Raw genomic sequence first — 17,508 nt, 5'->3', positions numbered from 1 at the left:
TATCAATGTCATCGACTATAACTTGAATCATAATGAGTAGATGATACTCTTGCATGACTGGAATCATGTCATCATTATTAGATGACCTAGTTAGCATATGTGGTTAAAAATGCCACTGCCTTTTTATTTATTGACTTATTTCAGAATGGCATAGGTTATATCAGGACCGGGCTCCTGGGTGTATCTTTATGAAATAGCATAGTGTTTTGTTTTATTTTTTAACCCATATCCACTAACTATATACATGGAGCCATCCACTCTACTTTAAAATATTTCTTTACAAACCATATATTTTTCCCCTATGACTTTTATTATCAATGCCCCTGGGAAAAAAAGGTAAAACACGGGCAAAGAAATGTGATAGCCTTGTTTCAGAAACATTGGTAGACTTTAGGAGGAGGAACCTCAAATCAGGAAAGATGTCAGTGAGAGAAACGAACCTTTTTCCTGAACCCTTGGGGCTCCAACCTGTGCCCAGTGTGCTTGTGTTCACAGTGTGCTTGTGTGCAGTGTCCTCGAGGTCTGTGTATATTTCTGAGGGAAGGAGTGGGTGGTTGGAACTCCCTGAGGATGTTTCCTGAGAACACCACATCCAAGGTCAAATATCTTGGCACCATTTCTGGTCTCATGCTTACGAATAAGCATGCATAAAGGAAGAAAGAAGCATTTGCTTTAGAAATGATGCTAGAATTTATCTTTACCTGACTCTCCTGCCACTGAGATCTGTATTTGGCCCTTAATCATTACTTCCTGCTGTTGCAGTCCCCCTCTCCCTCCCCCACCCCTACTCTTCCTTGGCCACTACTCTCAGAATTCTCTTCAGGGGAGACCAAAGTGCTCCAGACACGTTATTCTCTCCATTTTGGAAGAACTCACTGTCTCATGTCCTTTGACTTTTTCTCTGGCCTTTTGCTTCTTTTCAAATTCTATTCAAGTCTCACCTTCTGTGCCCTAAGCATTCTTTGGAACTCCTTCTTAGTGTTTATGGGTCTGTTCACTTACTTGCTAAATCTGCCTGAGTTATTTCCCAGGATTTAAAATAAATTAGGGTAGATTAAAAATATTAAGCAGCATGCCTGATGAGCAATGAAATGTATGTATATATTTTTAAGCTTTGTCCTCTTGCAGATGATTATTAGAGAATTTGGGTTTGTAAGGAAACTGAGATCTTCTATGTATTAATATGATAATATCAGTGGTTCTACAACATGTTTATTTTCTGATCTGCTTAATGGTTATAATAGTTTAGTTGCATGATACCTAATTAATGATGTCTTTGGAAGTCTCACCAGATAATATAATGATAAACTAACTAGAAACTGACAAAATTAGCTGAGCCACCCTCATAGGGTCTGAGTTTTCTTTGCAGACCCAAACTGTGGGTAGTAAGAGAAGGTGAGAGTATATGAATGAGTAGTATTTCTAAAGGTTAGGAGACAATGCACATACTGTAAGTTAAGTTAAATGAATCCACTTTTTATTTCTATTATATAATTGGAAGAACAAAACCTTACCCCCTCTGAACCATTACTCACACTATAATGCTCATTAGCCCATGATTAAGTCTTAATATAAAATGCCATGGCTTCTTTTTCAGACTAAAAACTTGGCTTACTGAAATATGACTTACCTTCTATTGACAGTCATCTGGCTATTCTAATTAACTGCCTCTTCTTTCCCATTTTCCTCAGTAGCTTCTTCTTTCTTAAAAATAAAAATATTTGAGAATGTGGATGTGACACTCAATCTGAAATGAAAGTCAGAGCTATTACTAAGGAAATCATATAGCTTCGATTCCCAACTGTATACCCTTCTGACTAGTGTATTTTATTGCAACGTTTGTTATATATGTTAGTCATTGGACTGGATTTGAGGTCCCTGTTTTTGAGTATGTGGCATAGTGAGTTGCAAAGATCTCAAAGGCAATTCTCTCTGATCTGTGCAGAAGGACTTACATTTTTTTAACATCTTTATTGGAGTATAATTGCTTTACAATGCTAACACATGTATATGGAATCTAAGAGAAAAAAAAAAAGGTCATGAAGAACCTAGGGGTAAGACGGGAATAAAGACACAGACCTACTAGAGCATGGACTTGAGGATATGGGGAGGGGGAAGGGTAAGCTGTGACAAAGTGAGAGAGTGGCATGGACTTAACATTTTTGAATAGAATATACACTAGAAATAGAGGTCTGGATTGCAGCCTTAATGTTAAAGCAGTATGTTTCAATTGTCCAAGCAGGACACTAACAATTGAGATAAAAGTATGCAATATATCAATTAATGAACTATAAAAACCCCTCAGTGAACATTAACCCTTTAGAGCATATAGGTATGTATATGCATTGTAAACATTTATTTAGTTGGTGATAATGACAGCTTTCATGGCGACACTGTTATTATTTCAGTTTGTGATTAGCTATCTATATACACCTGGGTGGAATATAAGAAGTCTGATTCTAAACCTCATTGCTCTGATCCTGAAGGGTTCTTTGAAGGGGAAATTGGAGTTGACATAGAAACTGAAATACAGGCTAAGAGTCATTTTATCAAGAGTCACTTTAAACATTTATCAATAAATGTTTAACAAAGAGTTTCTTTGGAGCTGGGCCTGTGTCAGGTGTGGTGGAGGTCACGGCCCCATGCCTCAGAAATTACAATCACAGAAATTCAAGCTAGTCTAGTAGTCATGAAGCAACTCAAGGGTTAATGGTCTGAGTCTGACTGAAAGCACTGACAGAGCTCAGAATAGGGAGGGAAAGCATCAGAGTCTCGGATGGCTGGGGAAGGCTTATGGGACTGATGGTCCTTGATCTGGACTTTAAAGGAAAGGCTGGACCTGGATCAAGGGAGATAAAACTGTAGCAGAGGCTGGGAAGGGGAATGAACATGGTGTGGTCATGGGCATGGGGGAGACCAACTGGGCTGGAGCTAAACAATCAACAATGCACAGAGGACAAAGGGATGGAGTGCCCTGACATGTGCAACTAGTTAGAAGAGTCATGGACCGAGTGACAAGCTCTGACTCCTGTTGCAGCTGATCTGGAGCTAACGGGCTTATGTGGCCAAGCAGGTTGGAAGCAGGTTGGCATCACGGAGGTGGAGCCCAACCTTGTGAGTGTTGGAGAAGATGTCAGGTTTGCAGAGGGAAAGACACATATTTTGGCATATGGGGCTGGCTGTAAATGAATTAGTGTATATGGACATTTATCTTTGGCATCTCTGCTTTATCACCCTCTGCGTTTCTCCCATAGTTTGGGTATCTTGTTCTGGCTTCAACTGCACAAGGCTTCCCTTTGCTTTGCCTTATTTTGAATTAGTTGTAGTTTCACTTTCCTTAGTCTCACATCCTGAAAGTTAGAACCTCTGGGGTTCTGCTAACTATGTAGGTTACATGAAAGAAGGATAGCATCCTGTGCCTAGTGACTTTGGGGATGATACCTCCTCTTATTTGGGTGAACATTTTAATATTCTTTGGTTAAATAAGTGTTTTAGTATCCCTAAAATCATGTCACCCTCCTCCCCCCCATTTAGTCTCTATATAGTGGTCAGGCTTCATAAACTCCGCTTTGCTTAATTAAAACAATACCAAGCCCTTATTAAACGATACAATTGGGGTGTGTGTGTGTGTGTGTGTGTGTGTGTGTGTGTTGCCTGGCTAATTCAGTTATTTAAATCACGGTATTGAGTCTGAGTTTTCCTGTATAGGCCATTTAAACTTGCAGAGATAAAAATGTAGTCCTGTGCACACAGATTTTATTCCTAGCTTTATATAAAACCCTAAGAGAACCTTATAAAGGAATTATGGCCACTACTTAAAGCTGGTATTGTGGTGATGTCTCAGGCATGGTGGAAGAAAGTGGTGACCAGTAACATCACTTTTGGGGGGGAACTAATTATTTTCACAGAAAATAATTTGCAACCCACAAAGTTGCTCCATGAGTTCTGCATCGGTTATTTCTTAAAAAATGGCACAGCAGGTCTCTAACCTGGTTGATTATCACTGGATTTCAGGCTTGAACTGTCCTTTAAAATTTGACTTTTAGGAAAGAAAATGGAGGGAAAGGAGCATAGGAAATATATCTTTGAGAGTACGGGATTATAATAGGAAAATAGCAACTGAATTCAGTTTCACAACTCAACTCAGTTGAATTTCTCAATTAAACTTTGGTGTTAAAGATGAAAAATTGTTAGTGAGCAGTTTTAAACACAATGCAGCTGTGCCAACTCTGGCATGGTGATGTTTGTCTTGCATCGTCCTATGGTCTGAACACAGTGTTTTTTAAGAGTGGTACCCAATAAAAATTGGTTTCCTGAACAACTGAACAATTGAAAAGTGAGATTATTATTCTAGCTGATAATTTGGAATGTATAATTATTTGACATTTAACACGAAGAAAATTGAAAATAAGGCAAATCAAATACGAATTCAAGTGTTAACTACAAGCAACCTGTTTCCTTTCATGTCACCAAAAGTTAAAGGACATTTCCCATGATTAACTAGAATTAGTTGTTTTTCTATATTTTTAAAGTTGCAAATTATATATAATACTATATTTGATGCTTTAAAATGAGGAGATTAATGTATTAGTCTATTTTAAAAGGATTTATAATTGGTCTGTGTCAAATGCAATATTGTTTGAGTGTTATATATTATATTAGTAAAGCCACGTAATTTAGAAACTCTGTAGACATGGTTTCATCTTACTTAAGTGACCGTCTCTAAAATGTGTTACTATGTGCTCTGTACAGTAGTCTATCAGTTACTTTTTACTTAAATAAAGCCTGATCATTTCTGCATTGCAGAAGTTTGGTCAGTTAATTGTTTTAAGGATTATTTTCTTGTCATGATACATGTAACTGTTGATACCACAAAAGGGCACAAAAACTGCACCTCTTCTCTATCATTTTAAGGCTCTTTACTAGACTTTTTGGTATAATTTATTAAAAATCCATCCTCTTAAAATTAAACATTATAAATAAATATTATATAGGAAAAATCATTAAAACTTTGAATTTTGGAAGTTTGTCTCCTCTACCTTCAGTTTATTCTTTATGGTAAAATGTCTCCACATCACATCCCTTGTCATCATCTAAGGCTGATGCCATCTGAATATTCTTGTCCAGGGAAATAGGTTTCTGTAACTCATGGTATAAAATATCATTCCACAGCCTCTTATGTTCTCCTCAGTGTAGGTGGAACTGTTCTAGTACATTGGGAGCAAGTTTTAAGTAACATGGTTTAAATGTGAATTTCAGAAAATTGCAGACAAAACACATACATAAAATTTAGACTTTTATTTCGTATTAGTTCTTTCTGAAATCAGAACTAACATTCCTTTTGGAGGGGTGGGTAGAAACTGTTCTTACCTAACACAATAAAGATCAACTCCCTTTATGAAATTTCCTATTGTAGTAGATCATTATAATAATGGCCTCTAATGAATCATGCCAACCTGTGTCCCTGCCCCTTTGTAATGGAATGCTGCTGCTGTACTACTGTGAGGTAGAGTGTATTTCTCCACCCTGTTGAATCTGGGCTGGCCTTGTAAGTTGCTTTGACCAATAGAATGTAGCAAAAGTGACAACTGTATGAGTTCCAGATCCTAGGTCTCAAGATATTTTGAAGAGTCTGCCTTCACCTCCTGGGAACCCTGAGACCACCAGGCTGGGTAGAACCCTGAAATTAAAGAGTTCTGGTTACGCCAACCAGCAGTCATCACTAACTGCCAGACATGTGAGTGAGGCCACTTTGGAATTACCAACGCAGACCAGCTGTAACTGCACAGAGAGCCCGGCCAAGATCAGCAAAGAACCAACCAATCAATCCACAAAATGATGAGAAATGACAAATGCTTCTCATTTTAAGCTGTTAAGTGTTGGGGCTAGATTAATACCTGAAACACCAATGAAATACTAAAATCTGTCCCATCAGAAACACCCTAACTCTGTAATACCCTAAAGAACATTCTGCATTATTTTTCTAAACAATTTGTGCTGATCTTTGCCAATATCATCTAGCTGACTGGACACCTTCAACACTTCATAAAGAATCCTTGAATTTTAATTTGCTATAGGGACCCTCCCAGGACTCTGTATTTCTTTGTTGGCCTTTTGGCTGCAGAGTGGAATGTGCTTCGATTGAGCTGCTTTTCATAGCCAAGGTAACCTGAGTTACTTCACAGAGGAATGTACTGGGGGGTAGTGTCTCTGCCAGCTGTAAAAGGACAATTATGTAATGGCTCATACAGCACTTAATTTTTAGAACTTGTCTTACTGAGAGGAAGTGTGAAGAAAAGGGAAAATAATGGCTGAATATTGGACCCCAAATACAGAGAGGAACAGCACCCAACCTTTCCATATCATCCTTATATTTTGCAATTCACTTTTAATGAGAGGCTGTTTAAGTGAGTCATAATTCAATTCTGGAAGTATCCTGTGTAATTACATATATTCCTTATTTCCATGTAGCAGACAAATAAAATTATATGTAACTTCTTTTGAATTAGTTCATGCTACATATTCTTTAATTTCTTTAATTTATGTTACCGGGAAATTTACCTACATTCAAAGTACCTTGTGATATAGTCCACATAGATTGATGCCATAAGAGATAGAGCCATCTGAATCATGAAGATATATAATTCATACTGCAAAAGAAATCACAAAAATATGATTAGTGGATTATATTTTTCCCGTTACCACTCTGTTAAATAAATTCTATCAAAAACAGAAAAAATGGGACTTCCCTGGTGGCGCAGTGGTTGAGAGTCCGCCTGCCGATGCAGGGGACGCGGGCTCATGCCCCGGTCCGGGAAGATCCCACGTGCTGCGGAGCGGCTGGGCCCGTGAGCCATGGCCGCTGGGCCTGCGTGTCCGGAGCCTGTGCTCCACAACAGGAGAGGCCACAACAGTGAGAGGCCCGCGTACCGGAAAAAAAAAAAAAATGTAGAAAAACAATAAGTTGTATAAAGTCTCACAGTAGAACTCAAGTGGAGGAGTGTCCTAGTAACAAGTGCTCTAGCTGCTTGCTGGTACCCCAGTAACCAAGGAAGGAGAGAAACTCTATTTCACAGGATCTAGCTTGTTTTCACCTCTGGTACAAAGCAGTAGGTCTACATTAGATGAATTAGTTTGGGGTCAAGGTTTCATTTCTTAGAGTTCAACTCATGCTTTTCTTCTCCTTTGCTTAAATAATGCTCATTCTAAACAGGTATGGATTCCTTCATGTCACTTTTCAATTTGCTGTGCCTGTGTCTGAATGGTCTAATTTACAGAGAGCCTTGTGATTAAGCTCCAACTAGAATGTTGGAGAAATACCTGCACTGCACAGCCCAGGGGTTCAGTAAATAGCTCATGTTCAGCATGAAGCAAATCCAAGAACCCTGGAGTGCCAAAAAGCCCAGTTCCTTGCTATTCCCCAAGGACTCGTGTTCCACCATCCTTAGACCATCTTTTCATCCTAGGCTTCCTCATCAGATGTTTCCCCAGAGTTAGCTACTGCTTTGTGTCCTTTGACATGCTCACAGTGAAGTAAAGGAGAGGGACTTGACTACTTGAACAGTAAGTGTGTTAAGCCAGATAACAGAGATATGGCCAAAGTGCGAAGGGAGCAGAAAAAGGGAGATTTACAGAAGCTTTGGTGTCAAGGCATCAATACAAGTTTACTACGGGGGAGAGTGGTCCAAGCTGCTAAAGCACAGAGTCAGACATGAGCATGAATTGTTTAGAAAATAGTGCAAAGCTTCTCATGAATAACTGGGCTTCAGATTCTTGAGGGCAGGGGATTGGTGGGATATGGAGCGTGTGAGGTAAATTGGGGCCAGATTGTGAAGGGACTTTTATGCTATAATGAGGAAGAAAAACCTCAGTTTTGAACCCAACTTGTTAATGGCTGTGCAACAAAAACTTGACCTGAGTATTGAGAGGGTTGTGGTTCTTTCTAGGACTCTCTGCTTCATTATGCATAAGACTTGGGTAATAAACAGGCAATTAGTTGACATAAAATTATTTATTATTCAATTATGTGACATGATGGTCAATATCCAAGAATTTGGCTTTTTCGAAACTGAAACCTGAAGAGTTAGAATGATATATAACATATAGAAGCAAATTAAAAAGTTATAACTAATGGATCTGGCACTATTATTAATTAAGGATAATCAACAAACAGGGTCACTCTATTGGAATGAAGGGTTGAGATGACTGTCTGGATAATTGACACCCAGAACCCTAGTTGACCCAAATTACCTGAGGTTTTTGACTTTAATTATGCAATTAGTTGCCTCTAATTCCCCATTTTGCTTTGCCAGCACACTACAACATCATGACTAAATAAGCCACCAAAAGGGAAATGAAGTTCTCAGCAAAGATGATCAGAAACTATTTCAAAGGGCACCTGACAAGCATGTGAACGGCAGTTATAGGGTGACTTCCGAGAGCAAAGAGCACTATATTTCTAATGCTGTCAACCTGAGATAAAATTACTTCTTATTTTACAGAAAATCAACTATTTAAATTGTGCTTAAATTGCTGAAAAAATTTAAAGGACCTGATACCAAATGAGGACGGCATCCTTTTCCCTTGGTTTTATATCCTAATATAATTTTGTGCATGGGTACTTATACCTGTGAATGTTTTCTTTTCTTAAACATTTGGTTTCTGCTGTCTGGAGATGTGCCTTTTGTTTTTGTGAAGATTCTATAGTGGACAGTGGTCACGTGACTCTCACTTCACTTTGTGCTTGTACACAAAGAGAACCATCTAAAGCAAATATCAGACGTTGACAACTTACAGTAGAGACAGATTTTTGAAAAATAAACAAATACCTGTACTTTTAAAAATTGGCTCCTAAGTAAGGAAGTACAGACCAAAAAATAATAAAATATACTCTCTGCCTTTTTTTCCTTAGTGCATCAGAGTTAAAAATCAAATCGACATCATTTCAGTGTGAGATAGTGGCTACAGCATGTAGACATCAGCAGAGTAATTAAAAAGCCAATGAGTTTACTTGGTAAGATGTAATTTAGCCATAGTCAGTGGCTGCTTCCAAGAAATCTATTTGACCCCAAGTATCCTCAGGCATGGATGGGAGAGTGTGAAATGATGGAGTTTTAGTTATTCTTGTATGTAGCAAATTTCAATTACCACTTCTTCTGTAAAAAAAATTATTATAGTAATATTACCTTGAAGTTCCCCAAGCTTACAGGCACCAGAGATTTAAGAGCAAAAACATTTCTGTTTTACTGATTCTGAAAACCTCACTTCATAGATTCCGCCCCCACCCCCCACCCCCCGCCACTGGTTAGAAATTCCTTGATTCAACTCACAATGCCTGCTGTTTCTGGAGCTTAGGTGGGCTGCCTGCTTAGAAACAATTTGTGGAAAACAACAACAAAACTTTTCTTCTGAAGAGTTTTGATAAAGTGTATTCTCCAGAGAGATTTTCACCCACAATTTAACACATAATGAGACCTTGCTACTTTTATGACATACTTCAGAAAGACCAAGGTATGCACAGAAGCACAGGAGTTGGAAAATAGGTTTCAGGTCAAGCGCCAATCCCCATGGACGGTTAGTGGGGCCCTGTGCTGAGACCATCACCAGGAAAAAAAAGGTACATTTCATTAGCAATGTCTGCTATGCATGCAGGAGGCGCGGAGGCCAGCTATCGTTGCTTGGCTCATTAGAACAGGCATTTAGGGAAGCATTTCAAAGTGAGGCCACAGATTCGCATCTTTTTGGCCTTCTGTCTTCAAGAGGTGTGTTCTTTTTCTTTCCCTATGTCACCTAAAACAATACTTTAAACATGAAGACATGGGGCAAACAGTCCTCTGATGACCTCATTGTCCCCAAGTAGGAAGCAATACCTTTGCCATTGACTTGCCATAAATGCCTCAGGCCCACACTGAGAGTTATCTGTAATGTTACATTAAATCTTTTTAGTTCAACATTTCTATATCGTTATGGCAGAAATGTTCAGTATAGTCATGGTTTTGAAGAAAAGGTTTTCCCAAGTGTAAATGATTATAAACGTTTCATATTCTTGTCTTCTTAATGTGTTTTATATAAAAAGTTTTACTTTCTTTTACAGAAACCTATAGAGTCATTAGTAACTTTTGGAAAAATTTTAATTATTAACTAGTTTGTTTTTTACCATTTCCCACCTGAAGAGTAGAAAATTTACTTTCAGGAAGAGGAACACTGATCAAGGGAAACATTGATCAAGAGAATACACTACATAGGTACTTGATACAGCCAAGTCTGAGGCCATTTTCTAATGAAAAATTCTAGAGCTGTGCTCTTCTCACAGGCTGGGCATCTTCCAGGGCTGTCGACTTCCCAGCATGAAAGCAACAGTGCAATTTCTTGCTCAAATGATGCTGAATACAACTTGTAGAGCTGCACTGCCCAATGAAGTAACCACTAGCTAAACGTGGCTATTTAAATGAAAATGAATGAAAATCAAATAAAATGGAAAATCCACTTCCTCAGTCACAAAAGCCACATTTCAAGTGCTCAACAGCCACAGGTCGCTTGTGGCTACCCTTACAGGACAGTGCAGAGCAGATAGAGAACATTTCCATTATCACAGAAAGTACTATTAGAAGATGTATTTTAGAAGGGTCCCCTGTTGGCAAAAGACATTGGTGATTCGATCCCCACTCTGCAGCCCTCACGTAGTTTGAACATCCATACAACAGAGACAGAGCTAGAAAGCAAATTTTCCTAGTATATTCAGCTTTCAGATTTACCTTTCTCCATTTATAAATTAACATATTTACTTATTGACACTGTCACAATAGCCTTCCTATTTTAAGACTGGATTTTTTTAACATCTTTATTGGAGTATAATAGCTTTAAAATGGTGTATTAGTTTCTGCTTTATAACAAAGTGAATCAGTTATACATATACATATATCCCCATACTCCCTCCCTCTTGCGTCTCCCTCCCATCCTCCCCATCCCACGCCTCTAGGTGGTCACAAAGCACTGAGCTGATCTCCCTGTGCTATGTGGCTGCTTCCCACTAGCTATCTATTTTACATGTGGTAGTGTATATATGTCCATGCCACTCTCTCACGTCGTCCCAGCTTACCCTTCACCCTCCCCATGTCCTTAAGTGCATTCTCTCGGTCTGCATCTTTGTCAGGTTTTTCAGAACACTTTTTTTTTTTTTTAGATTCCATATATACGTGTTAGAATATGGTATTTGTTTTTCTCTTTCTGACTTACTTCACTCTGTATGACAGACTCTAGGTCCATCCACCTCACTACAAATAACTCAGTTTCATTTCTTTTTATGGCTGAGTAATATTCCACTGTATATATGTGCCACATCTTCTTTATCCATTCATCTGTCAGTGGACACTAAGGTTGCTTCCATGTCCTGGCTATTGTAAACAGAGCTGCAATGAACATTTTGGTACATGACTCTTTTTGAATTATGGTTTTCTCAGGGTATATGCCCAGTAGTGGGATTGCTGGGTCATATGGTAGTTCTATTTTTAGTTTTTTAAGGAACCTCCATACTGTTCTCCATAGTGGCTGTATCAATTTACATTCCCACAAAGAGTGCAAGAGGGTTCCCTTTTCTCCATACCCTCTCCAGCATTTATTGTTTGTAGATTTGTTGATGATGGCCATCCTGACCAGTGTGAGGTGATACCTCATTGTAGTTTTGATTTGCATTTCTCTAACGATTAGTGATGTTGAGCATCCTTTCATGTGTTTGTTGGCAATCTGTATATCTTCTTTGGAGAAATGTCTGTTTAGGTCTTCTGCCCATTTTTGGATTGGGTTGTTTGTATTTTTGATATTGAGCTGCATGAGCTGCTTGTAAATTTTGGAGATTAATCTTTTCTCAGTTGCTTCATTTGCAAATATTTTCTCCCATTCTGAGGGTGGTCTTTTTGTCTTGTTTATGGGTTCCTTTGCTGTGCAAAAGCTTTTAAGTTTCATTAGAATCCCATTTGTTCATTTTTGTTTTTCTTTCCATTTCTCTAGGAGGTGGGTCAGAAAGGATCTTGCTGTGATTTATGTCATAGAGTGTTCTGCCTATGTTTTCCTCTGAGAGTTTTATAGTGTCTGGCCTTACATTTAGGTCTTTAACCCATTTTGAGTTTCTTTTTGTGTATGGTGTTAGGAAGTGTTCTAATTTCATTCTTTTACATGTAGCTATGCAGTTTTCCCAGCACCACATATTGAAGAGGCTGTCTTTTCTTCCTTGTATATTCTTGCCTCCTTTAACAAAGATAAGGTGACCATATGTGCTTGGATTTATCTCTGGGCTTTCCATCCTGTTCCCTTGGTCTATATTTCTGGTTTTGTGCCAGTACCATACTGTCTTGATTACTGTAGCTTTGTAGTATACTCTGAAGTCCAAGAGCCTGATTCCTCTAGCTCCGTTTTTCTTTCTCAAGATTGCTTTGGCTATTTGGGGTCTTTTGTGTTTCCATAAAAATTGTGAAATTTTTTGTTCTAGTTCTGTGAAAAATGCCATTGGTAGTTTGATAGGGATTGCATTGAATCTGTAGATTGCTTTGGGTAGTATAGTCATTTTCACAATGTTGATTCTTCCAATCCAAGAACATGGTATATCTTTCCATCTGTTTGCATCATTTTTAATGTCTTTCATCAGTGCCTTACAGTTTTCCGCATACACATCTTTTGTCTCCTTAAGTAGGTTTATTCCTAGGTATTTTATTCTTTTTTTTTCCGTGGTGAAGAGGAGTGTTTCCTTACTTTCTCTTTCAGGTTTTTCATCATTAGTGTGTAGGAATGCAAGAGATTTCTGTGCATTAATTTTGTATCCTGCAAATTTACCAAATTCATTGATTAACTCTAGTAGTTTTCTGGTGGCAGCTTTAGGATTATCTATGTATAGTAACATGTCATCTGCAAACAATGACAGTTTTACTTTTTTTTTTCCAATTTGTATTCCTTTTATTTCTTTTTCTTCTCTGATGGCCATGGCTAAGACTTCCAAAACTATGTTGAATAATAGTGGTGAGAGTGGACAACCTTGTCTTGTTCCTGATCTTAGAGGAAATGCTTTCAGCTTTTCACCTTTGAGAATGATGTTTGCTGTGCGCTTGTCATATATGGCCTTTATTATGTTGTGGTAACTTCCCCTTATACCCACATTCTGCAGAGTAGTGATCATAAAGGGTATTGAATTTTTTTGAAAACTTTTTCTGACTCTACTGAGATTATCATTTGGTTTTTACCTTTCAGTTTTTTAATATGGTGTATCACATTGATTGATGTGTGTATATTGAAGAATCCTTGCATTCCTGGGATAAACCACACTTGATCATGGTATATGATCTTTTAATGTGCTCTTGGATTCTGTTTGCTAGTATTTTGTTGCAGATTTTTGCATCTATGTTCATCAATGATATTGGTCTGTAGTTTTCTTTTTTTGTGACCTCTTTGTCTGGTTTTGGTATCAGGGTGATGGTGTCCTTGTAGAATGAATTTGGGAGTGTTCCTCTCTCTGCTATATTTCCAAAGATTTTGAGAAGGATAGGTGTCAACTCTTCTCTAAATATTTGATAGAACTCACCTGTGAAGCCATCTGGTCCTGAGCATTTGTTTGTTGGAAGATTTTTAATCACAGTTTCAATTTCAGTGCTTGTGATTGGTCTGCTTATAGTTTCCTTTTCTTCCTGGTTCAGTCTTAGAACTTGTGCTTTTCTAAGAATTTGTCCATTTGTTGCAGGTTGTCCACTTTATTGGCATAGAGTTGCTTGTAGTAATCCCTCATGATTCTTTGTATTTTTGCAGTGTCAGTTGTTTTTCATTTCTAATGAAAATTAGAAATTTCCCTTTTTTCATTTCTAATTCTATTGATTTGAGTCTTCTCCCTTTTTTTCTTGATGAGTCTGGCTAATGGTTTATCAATTTTGTTTATCTTCTCAAAGAACCAGCTTTTGGTTTTATTGATCTTTGCTATTGTTTCCTTCATTCCTTTTTCATTTATTTCTGATCTGATCTTTATGATTTCTTTCCTTCTGCTCACTTTGGGATTTTTTTGTTCTTCTTTCTCTAATTGCTTTAGGTGTAAGGTTAGGTTGTTTATTTGAGATGTTTCTTGTTTCTTGAGGTAGGATTGTATTGCTATAAACTTCCCTCTTAGAACTGCTTTTGCTGCATCCCATAGGTTTTGGGTCGTCCTGTTTTCAATGTCATTTGTTTCTAGGTATTTTTTGATTTCCTCTTTGAATTCTTCAGTGATCTCTTGGTTATTTAGTAGCGTATTGTTTAACCTCCATGCATTTGTATTTTTTACAATTTTTTCCTTAATTGATATCTAGTCTCATAACATCATGGTCGGAAAAGATACTTGATATGATTTCAATTTTCTTAAATTTACCAGGGCTTGATTTGTGACCCAAGATATGATCTATCCTGGAGAATGTTCCATGAGCACTTGAGAAGACAGTGTATTCTGTTGGATGGACTATCCTATAATTATCAATTATGTCTATCTTGTTTAATGTATTATTTAAGGCTTGTGTTTCCTTATTTATTTTCATTTTGGATGATCTGTCCATTGGTGAAAGTGGGGTGTTAAAGTCCGTTACTATGAATGTGTTACTGTCGATTTCCCCTTTTATGGCTGTTAGCGTTTGCCTTATGTATTGAGTTGCTCCTATGTTGGGTGCATAGATATTTTCAACTGTTATATCTTCTTGGATTGATCCCTTGATCATTATGTAGTGTCCTTCTTTGTCTGTTGTAATAGTCTTTATTTTAAAGTCTATTTTGTCTGATATGAGAATTGTTACTCCAGCTTTCTTTTGACTTCCATTTGCATGGAATATTGTTTTCCATCCCCTCACTTTCAGTCTGTATGTGTGCCTAGGTCTGAAGTCGGTCTCTTATAGAAAGCATATATACGGGTCTTGTTTTTGTATCTATTCAGCCAGTCTATGTCTTTTGGTGGGAGCATTTAATCCATTTACATTTAAGGTAGTTATCTATATGTATGTTCCTATTACCATTTTCTAAATCGTTTTGGGTTTGTTATTGTAGGACTTTTACTTCTCTTGTGTTTCCTGCCTAGAGAAGTTCCTTTAGCATTTGTTGTTAAGCTGGTTTGGTGGTGCTGAATTTTCTTAGGTTTTGCTTGTCTGTAAAGATTTTAATATTTCCATCAAATCTGAATGAGATACTTTCTGGGTAGAGTAATTTTGGTTGTAGATTTTTCCCTTTCATCACTTTAAATATGTCCTGCCACTCCCTTCTGGCTTGCAGAGTTTCTGCTGAAAGATCAGCTGTTAACCTTATGGAGATTCCCTTATATGTTATTTGTTTCTTTTCCATTGCTGCTTTTAATATGTTTTCTTTGTATTTAATTTTTGATAGCTTGATTAGTATGTGCCTTGGTGTGTTTCTCCTTGGACTTATCCTGTATGGGACACTCTGCACTTCCTGGATTTGATTGACTATTTCCTTTCCCATGTTAAGGAAGTTTTCAACTATAATATCTTCAAATATTTTCTGTGCCTTTGTTTTTCTCTTCTTCTTCTGGGACCCCTGTAATTCGAATGTTGGTGTGTTTAATGTTGTCTCAGAGGTCTCTAAGACTGTCCTCAATTCTTTCCATTCTTTTTTCTTTATTCTGCTCTGCAGTAATTATTTCCATTATTTTATTTTCCGGGTCACTTATCCGTTCTTCTCCCTCAGTTATTCTGCTATTAATCCCATCTAGAGAATTTTTAATTTCATTTATTGTGTTGTTCATCATTGTTTATTTGCTCTTTAGTTCTTCTAGGTCCTTATTAAATGTTTCTTGTATTTTCTCCATTCTATTTCCAAGATTTTGGATCATCTTTACTATCATTACTCTGAATTCTTTTTCAGGTAGAATGCTTATTTCCTCTTCATTTGTTTGGTCTGGTGGGTTTTTACCTTGCTCCTTCATCTGCTGCATCTTTCTCTGTCTTCTCATATTGTTTCAGTTACTGTGTTTGGGGTCTCCTTTTTTCAGGCTGCAGGTTTTTATTTCCTGTTGTTTTTGGTGCCTTCCTCCAGTGGCTAAGATTGGTTCAGTGGCTTGTGTAGGCTTCCTGATGGAGGGGACTGGTGCCTGTGTTCTGGTGACTGGGGCTGGATCCAATGGTGTGTTTTGTGGTGTCTGTGAACTTAGCATGATTTTAGACAGCCTCTCTGCTAATTGGTGAGGTTGTGTTCCTGTCTTCCTAATTGTTTGGCATGGGGTGTGCAGCAGTGGAGCTTGCTGGCCATTGAGTAGAGCTGGGTCTTAATGTTGAGATGGAGATCTCTGGGAGTACTCTCACAGACTGATAATATGTGGGGCTGGGAGGTCCTGAACTCGGCTCTCCCACCTCAGAGGCTCAGGTCTGATGCCAGGCCAGAGCACCAAGACCCTGTCAGCCACCTGGCTAAAAAGAAAAGGGAGAAAAGAAGAAAGAAAAAATAAAATAAAACAAAATAATTAAAATAAAAAAATATTAAAATAAAAAAGCAATAAAAAGTAAAGAGAGCAACCAAACCAATAAACAAATCCACCAATGATAACAAGCACTAAAATCTCTACTAAGATGAACATAAAAATAAGGAATAAGTCAAATGAAGACAGCAAACCCCAAGTCTACAGTTGCTCCCAAATTCTACCACCTCAATTTTGTGTTGATTCGTTGTCTATTCAGGTATTCCACAGATGCAGGGTACATCAAGTTGATTGTGGGGATTTAATCCGCTGCTCCTGAGGCTGCATGGAGAAATTTTCCTTTTTCTCCTTTGTTTGCACAGCTCCTGGATTTCAGCTTTGGTCTTGCCCCCACCTCTCTGTGTAGGTTGCCCTCAGGCATCTTTTGGGTAGTCTGAGGTCTTCTGCCAGCATTCAGTAGGTGTGCTGTAGGCGTTGTTCCACATGTAGATGTATTTTTGATGTATTTGTGGGGAGGAAGGTGATGTCCACGTCTTCTCTGACATCTTCAAGGTCCACCCAAGAAGTTACTTTAATCAGTCTTTTGCTGGGACATTGGATGCCTCAGACCTTGGGTTTTTATAGTTAATGGGGAAACACTGATGGGAACATGAGCAGATTTCAGGCCCTCATGTTCCTTTACTCTCTGTCGTGCTGGCAGTGGTGGTGGCGAGCGTGGTGGGACCATCAGCTCTGCAAGGTGAGTGGTGGGAGTCTGTTGGCACCAAGCGTGGCTGACGTGGCAGCAGCCAAAAATTTTTAAGCAGACATTTTGTCATGAAAAAATAGGCATCACTGTAATTCATGTAATGAATATTATTTCCAAATAATTGCCCAAATTAAGTTTGCTTTTTAGAGATAAGCACATCAAAGCTTTTCAAAGATTCTTCACCAAGAAGAAACAAGCCTATAAAACTATGATAAAAATTTGTATTTGTTTTGATGTAGTCCTACTTGTTGTTTTTTTCTTTTGTTACTTGTGCTTTTGGTGTCATAGCCAAAACCACATGAGGTACCACCTCACCCCTGTTACAATGGCTACTGTCAAA

This window comes from Mesoplodon bidens (genome assembly GCF_964165515.1).
Source record: "Mesoplodon bidens genome assembly, chromosome: 12".
NCBI lineage: Eukaryota > Metazoa > Chordata > Mammalia > Artiodactyla > Ziphiidae > Mesoplodon > Mesoplodon bidens.
The sequence above is the reverse complement of the archived record's forward strand: the minus strand, read 5'-3'. Positions refer to the sequence as shown.